General features: G+C 42.1%; 1 long non-coding RNA gene across 1 annotated transcript; it reads right to left on the bottom strand.

Moving 5' to 3' along the window:
• Nucleotides 1–256: 256 nt before the first annotated feature.
• LOC134173450 (uncharacterized) lies at nt 257–7,492 on the bottom strand. Its single transcript, XR_009968258.1, has 4 exons — nt 7,404–7,492; nt 6,469–6,530; nt 2,276–2,466; nt 257–828 (listed from the first exon to the last, which is right to left on the bottom strand). It is a non-coding gene; the product is annotated as an uncharacterized LOC134173450 (long non-coding RNA).
• Nucleotides 7,493–7,717: the final 225 nt, after the last annotated feature.

A 7,717-nucleotide genomic window follows, 5' to 3' on the forward strand; every position in this document is an offset into this window, starting at 1 on the left:
AACTGCTACTCAAACTAGCAAACTACTACTTTTACTCTCATACTATCCTCTCTATAATGGTTATTATATACTATCTCCTATACTACCTCACACTGCCTACCAGAAAAATTTGTTCACAGGTCTACAACTGCCAGAGTGAAAGGTCTATGAACTGTGAGGCCTTACAGCAAAAGTGATTTCTTTTTTTCCGCAGTCAGTGTTGAAAACAAAATCAGGTAAGTTTTCTGACCCAATGCCACAATCAGGAAAACCCCAACACCCCAAATAAAAAACCAGCCCACCAACCAACTGACCAAAACCAAACCCCAACCCTCAAAGCAAGCAGCTAATGAGTCTGAACTGAATTTTCATTAAAAAGTCACAAACGGAAAGAAAAACTTCACCAAATATTTGAAAAAAATCAGTAGAGGGACTGCTCGCAGCCTTCAGGAATTGCTCAGTTGACTAGAGCAGGTCAAACTCTGGAAAGCAAGTCTTTGTCTCCAGGTATGTGTACAGCTACCTGCATTTTAAGGTGCTTAAAGAGTAAAGTGCCCAATTGACACTGAGCTTTTCTGGAAATCAGGAAATAAATCTTTTCTTACCTGTCTCTTGGAAGAGAGAAGAGGATTCTTCGTGGAGGGGGCAGTTGAGCACAGGAACAGATTGTCCAGAGACGCTGCAGCAACCCCACTCCTGCAAAGATACAAATCTTCACCAAACAAGGCCTTGGGCAACCTCACCTGATTGTGAAGGCAGCTCTGCTTTCAGCATGGGGTTGGATCAGACTACCTCCAAACATCCTTTCCAATCCGTGTTTTTCTATAGTTTGATGATTCTAATCACCCACTAAATAAAAAACTAAATATCAGTCAATGGTTTTGACATCTTTCTTCTGTGATAAATAACACTTCTAGTTTCACCATGTTGAGATAGAGACATGACAGCTATTGATGGTTTCTGGTTTAGCTACAGGTGTAAAACATTTCTACATATGCAAAAATACTATACCTGTCATTTTAGCATCTGTGTGCTACTTGGGCATGTTTTACCATTTGAACTATGATAAATGCCAGTGCTCGTTTCACAAAACCTTAAATTAAGCCTTAAGCTGTAAGGATATACTTATCCCTACACTCTCCTGCACATGGCTTCCATGTTTCACATGTGGAGAACTAAAGCACAAAGGAAGCCTGTGGACAGGTTGCCAGCTGAACCTTTCCTCCTGAATCTCTGTCTGGTGCTTTCAACACAAATACATCCTTTGGTCCTTGCTTGGTCTGTGGGCAATTTCTTTCAGTCCATAAGAGTTTCTTCTCATAGCTACAGCAGGTGATAGAAAGTATTCAGTGGCAAAAATACAGTCATTCAACCTGCTCCTTCTACATAGCTTAGTTCATGGAGTTTATAGCATATTTTGAGATGGGACATAACTGTAAGCATTTACTTCAGCGGCTGCTTTATAAAGACTCTTCTGTGAAGGAAGAATGTTGCTTTCATTATACGCCACTGGAAGAGCCAATTATCTCCAAGTTGTTTTATCTGCGGGGGGCAAGGATGAGACTGAAAATGCAGACAGCATCAGGCACATGCTGATCCTGGGGATTGTATTAAAACATCCAAGCTGTGCACCCACTCTGCTTCCAGATGTTCAGCACTGGCACATCCACAGGGAAGAGCTGAGCTGATACGCATCTTATTCCTTCCTGACTCTCCCCATATGGTCTCTAGTCCCAAAGGCACACATCCTGCATCCCATAGACCCTGGTGACCTCCACTTATCTGCAGAATTTGTAGAATTTTCTGGGTTTTGTGGCTAGCCACTTTTTTTGTTTGAGCTTTGCAGTAGTTGCTAATAATCTCAGCATTACCTTTGTCAGCTGTCGCTTGGGCTATGTGCTCTAAAATATTATCCATTTCAATAAGAAGGATACCCCAGGGACACAGATGCCGAACAAGTGTCTAACTGCTTAGCTTTCTACTGGACTACCAAGCCTGCTTTTCGCTAAACTGCTAAAAACATAGCAACAAAACCACTTGCCAGATCCTGATCACTTTCTGTACAAGTCCCTCTTTACCCACCAGAGACTTTTCAGCTCGTCAGGACATGGTGGAAGAAACTGGCCCTTCTGTTCAAACTTCATTACCCCATAGTGGCACATATTTGTGTCCCACCCCTGAGTGTGTCACACTACTGACCATTGGTATACTCATTCAAGTGAAATGCCGCTGCTCAAAACCAGAAAAGTCCCTAACTATACTTACAGCAGTGGAAGCCAAGTTTCCAAATACTTACAAGGCAAAGAGGGGTGTTTCCAAGGACATGAACAGCAGCCATGCTCCCAACTGGTTGTTGTGCTTGAGAAAATCTGTCTTGCATGTGTGAGCAGCTGGGGCAGGGCATGATCTCCCTCTGGGGACATCCTCTTTCTGCATTGTTTTCCCTTTTTAAGAGTACAAGTGTTGGGCAGCCGCCTGCAACTGTTGCTGTGTAGGATGAAATGAAATATAGTGTTATTAATAAAAGAAAAAAGTAACACACAATAGTGAGATTTAGTTAGGTTTCTGAAAAAGGAAGAGTGAAGCAGCAGCTCTTCCCACATCTCTAAGGATTTCTGGGGTGAATATTTAGTTCATACAACTGTAAGGATCTTGGCAACATGTGCCTAATTTCCAGTGGGGAGGCAGAATGGCCAGTGAGAAGGGATGCTGACAGGCAAGGAATTGAGTAGCAGTGTGGTATTTTAACGAAGATGAAAAGTGTTGCTCTACATCTGAGAGCAGCTTTGTTAATGCAGTTGCATTTCTCAGGCCACATAGCTGAACTGTCAGTGGGTTTGGCTGTGTCACCTTGGTATAAGCAAAGCTGGATGAAATGTGAGTAATTTTTAACAGAAAGCATTTCTGTGGGTTTGATTTTCTGTTTTGTGGTTATTGCCTTGGAAGGAACGTTAGTCATTTGGGGTTTTTGCACTTGTGTTACAAAAAATAATAAAAAGAGTGGGGGAAAAGGGTGAGAGATACAAAGGGTTTCAGCAACGGTGACATGTTCACTGGGGCCCACACTCACAGCCTTGCTGACCCACAGTGACACCTGGTTTGAGGAGGGGAAGAGAGGCTGCTTGCCCTCCCCTTCCACCTCCTCCCGGCCAGGAGCAGAGCTGAGTGTGAAGTAAGCTCCCCTCTGTTCACACACATGCCTGACAGAGCCCAGGAGGGCACACACTCACTACCCCTGCCCTGCATCCCCCCCATGCAAACCTGGGTGCAGGATGAGCATGAGACAGTGGAAATCAGCCAGTGCACAGCAGTGAGACAAGCACTAACCAACATCTACACCTTGTTGAAGGAAGGCACCTACATCCATCTGGGCTCCATGTCCATCCATGCCCGTCTTAGAGCTGGTCTGTAGACTGGTCCTGTGCAATCTTTTTCCAGAAGAGTTGTCAACCAGCAGGATGGCGAGATTCATCATTCCTCAGCCCAAACGCAAACATCCCCCTTCCTCCCTTGTAGATGCATCTGCCCCAGGGTTAAGAGCCTGGCAGCTCCCACCACTGGCCACGACAGGAACTCAACTTTGGGCTTGCAAAAGGCTGTCAAGTCCGAGGCTTTTCATAGCCCTAGTATATTGGACCCTGCAAGCTGTTGGGAGGTTCCCAACAAAATTCTGACTTGCTGAGAAATTTCCAACCAAACCCGTGTCAGCTGTGTAGCTGTGAGCTGAGAAAAAGGGGGGAAAAAATAGCATGATCTTATTTGGTTTGTAATTGTAGCTCAGTTACAGTTATCTGCTCTAAAATAGTCTTTTCCTTTGTAAAAATTCTTGAACAATAGAAAGCTGTCTCTATCCCCACCTCAAATGCAGTGTAAGCTTTGTAGCTAACTAGGAATAGGATCTGTAACATGCATTATGCCACTTGCTACATTCCAAAAATAATTTTCCAATAGCTTTGAAACAGAGTGACTGCAGTGCATATAAACAAACAGAAAGCTCTTTAGGGCTGGACCTTTAAAGTTTTACCTCCCAGTTCTCCCTGAAAAAGTAGTATCATCTCTGGCTCTTGTACTAAGGGTAACAGATGCAAAAATGCATATATTTAGCTTTGCAACTGCCCTAAGCCATTAATTTGATTCCCATGTGAGACTTGACTAGCTGATCCCCCAGTTTTAAAAAGTCTGCTGGGCTGTATTTTTCTGACATGTCAAAGGATCACAACAGAATCAGTTTAAAGGGTGCGATGGCTTCATGGCACTCAGACTTGTTTCACGATAAAAACACATAGACTTTGTATGTCCTCAGCAGGGTGGATCTGCTGAGGGAGAGGTGCTTGAAATATCTATGGAGTATAATGAAGTAAAGATGACACTCGTCCATAGCTCAGGTGAAAAAGTTATTATTGATAGTTTAGGCAAAATATTATTATATCGATATTATTGATTAGCTGTAGGTAAAATAAGCTCTGTGCTAAGGGAGGAGCAATCCTGTCTCTCTGTCCAGAGCCAGAGAAAGAGCCACTACAGACTGAAGACCAAGAGCTAGATCTCACTGTACTCTAAGAGAGATTTCCATTCTGCCATGCTGCTTATGCTGCACCACAAGGCTTAGGAAGCTGTCCCAACCAAGCAACTTCACTCTGAGCAACAACAGAGGCAATGTGGTTGTCACAACTCATCCACAATTAGTCACATTTTTTCCTCAGTCCTTACAGTGGAAAGGGACCAAGGAAATCAGTGAAAGGTACAAACAGGCCCATTTCAGTTGCTTTTCCCACTTTTCCTCTCTGCATCTGCTTTTTGATTCCTGGCTTGCAGATACTTTGATAGCAAAGCACAGAAAACACTGCAGCAAGTACTTCACCGGTACTGGCAAAACTCTCAAGGGAGAGGAGAAGAAATAGGTATGAAATTTTTACTCTTTTTGCTCTCTGTGTTTATTTATTTTGGATCCATTGGGCTAGACCGCAACTAAAACTTTATGAACCTAATAAAATTCCCAACATTCTCAGACATGGGTCGTGATGTTTATATATTAGGCAGAATACAAAGGTGTATTTATGAGGAGATTGGAAGTACTTAGAGATGCTTGAGCTCAGGCAAGACATAAAGCACATGTAAGAAGTGTTTTCAAACTTAGCGCAGGTACAATCGATCCAACCAGTGCTCTTTCCACCTGTGAAGGTGAAGACAAATCACATAGCACATCAAAACCAAGCATTTTGGAAGAGCTGTGCAACTCATCATAGAACAGTCTCACCTCCTCACAAGTGGCAGGGTACAGGGCAATTTCATCATTTTTTAATACATGTTATTTATTGCCTAGTTTTGCTACGGCTAAAATATGAGCTCTCCCATTTTGGTAGTGGTGGTAAATATACTGTGCTATATATATATATAAAATATAAATAAACAGCATAAGGTTACAAGAGTGAACATCTCTTTTCCCTTCTGTCCTCATAAAACACACAGTATTCAATAAGCAAGATATACTGTCTGACTCAATTGAAGGGATAATGGGTCTTGGAGACAGATTGAGCTTTGTGTCTTTATAAATAAGAAAAGGCTAGTGGGAATATATGCTGGGATCTATTTTTGCCAGAGAAAAATAAACCGTTCTGTCAATACAGAGATAATCCCACTTCCCCCTATCCCTCTCTTGCCTTTGGCCATCTCCATCCTCCCAGCCTTATCCCCCCCATGAAAAAAAAAGAAAGGTTATGTGTTCATTCTCCTCCTGTCACGCATGATTTTTTTACTGGTTTCGGCATTAACTTTTTTGGATACTTCCTGTCACTGAAAGATCTCTCTCTCCCCACAAGAGGAGCATATGTTTTCAATTTAGATTATGTTCCCAGCAGATGTTGCAGGATGTGAAGGTCTTGCTTTCTCTTTCACTAAAAAGGCACTTGTAACACGTTTTATTGTCTTGAATGGAAAAAAAAAAAAAAAGCTATTGCAATGTTCAGAAATCTGTCAATGTGATTTCATAAACTCTACCTTAAAAAAATCATAACTGGTTAACAGAAAAAAATAAAATACAGGTCTGTGTTGAATATATATCCCTGAAGAGTATTTGTAAGCATTCCTTTAAAGGGTGCTGTGGAAGGAAAGGCTTACTATCTTAAGAACAACCCTCCAACTCTCATGCACAGTCACCCCAAGAAACACTTCTTGTTATTTTCATAATATTTTGCATGAAAATTCCAAATACATATCAGTGCCTTTGGTTCTCCACATGGAGCTCCAAACTATCCTGTGTGCATATGGCATATGTGCTGAAGTTAGACCTGTTAACACAAACCCTTCTGTTCTCAAGATATGACACTGACATCCAACGTGAAGCCTGAGGTCTGGGTTCAAATGTAGCATTCATATACACCACGCGGAGCTTCCTGCTGGTCAGGGTCATGTCACACATGTCCTCCTTGCAGCAGGAGGACCGGCTTGAAGTGGATCGAAACACCCAAAACCTCAGTGCTTTGAACTTACCTAAGAAAGACGGACCAGAGCAAGTGAGGTCCTGCTTCATTAATACTCACCTAAGAGTAAGGCTTGAAAGGAAAAGAATAAGGTAGGCTGCATTAAAACAAACAAGCAAGGAGGACTAATCAGGCACTCAACATACCAGAAAATGGTATCCTACAGTATCCAGTCTCTGAAGATTCTCTTTAAAACCTTCAAGTTTATACACACTAGGAAGTTGCTGTTGGTAGTCTGTAGGATGCTTGCAGTGTCACAGAACCATCTGTTATCATCTGTTTTCACAAATGCCTACTGCTAAAGATATGTATATGTGTGTGTGCACACGTATGTGTATGCATCTGTGTGTGTATACTTTAAATACACTCATATTTACTTATTCCATCCTTTGTGTTGAAACTAGGAACAAAATGAGGTTGTACCCTATGGCAAAATATGTTCAAACATAATGCAGAATCTCCAGAGCTGCCAAAAAATCCCTGCTGTAGAGACAGAATTAAGCCTAACAAAATGGACAGCAAACCACAAGTTTCATACAGAAAGCTTGTTTCCAATACAGTCAGATTTTATCATTCCATTTTTTGTTCTTGTATAATGGAAGCAATTGGTTTCTACTAAGACATAGGTATGTCAGAGCCAGAAGCAATGGTCCATCTAAACCTACATTTGTGACACTAAGCAATAAAGACAGATTGATATCTCAGCATCTATTCCCAACCGCATAAATCCAGCCAGTGTCTATATCTCAGGTTTCCTCATTTTCCATAAATTTGTCTATCTTCCCTTGAACTGATATGCACAGCTTTTGTTACTGACTTTGGAAATGGCTCCATAATTTAAAAACTCTTTGTGTAATAGAAATTCAGCTGGAGCTAAACCTGAGGTTGGTTGTTTCCACCTGGTCTATTTGGTTTCCTGATTACACACACAAGCTTCCAACTTACACCTTTCTGTAAGCAATTGCTAGAGACCAGGATCAGCCATAGGCAGGAGAGAGAAGAAGCAGCCACAGACATGGGGACAGCCATCCATCCTTCTCCAGGTCTGGGGAAGAGCCTGCAGGAGGGCAGCACAGGGATGGGAACAGCAGGAAGGCAGAAAAGTTATCCTGAGAACACAGTGGCTCCTTGTGGGCAGAAGATCTGAATTGAGCATATAAACGTCTCACACTTCCCAGCATGGCTTTAAATTAATAAAACCCATTCTGTAACACTGCCATGGAATGACTGACCGAGATATTTATAGCCCAAAGTATCCA

The sequence above is a fragment of the Pezoporus occidentalis genome, unplaced genomic scaffold (assembly GCF_034315485.1).
Source record: "Pezoporus occidentalis ecotype Australia unplaced genomic scaffold, CSIRO_AGI_Poc_V1 ctg53, whole genome shotgun sequence".
NCBI lineage: Eukaryota > Metazoa > Chordata > Aves > Psittaciformes > Psittacidae > Pezoporus > Pezoporus occidentalis.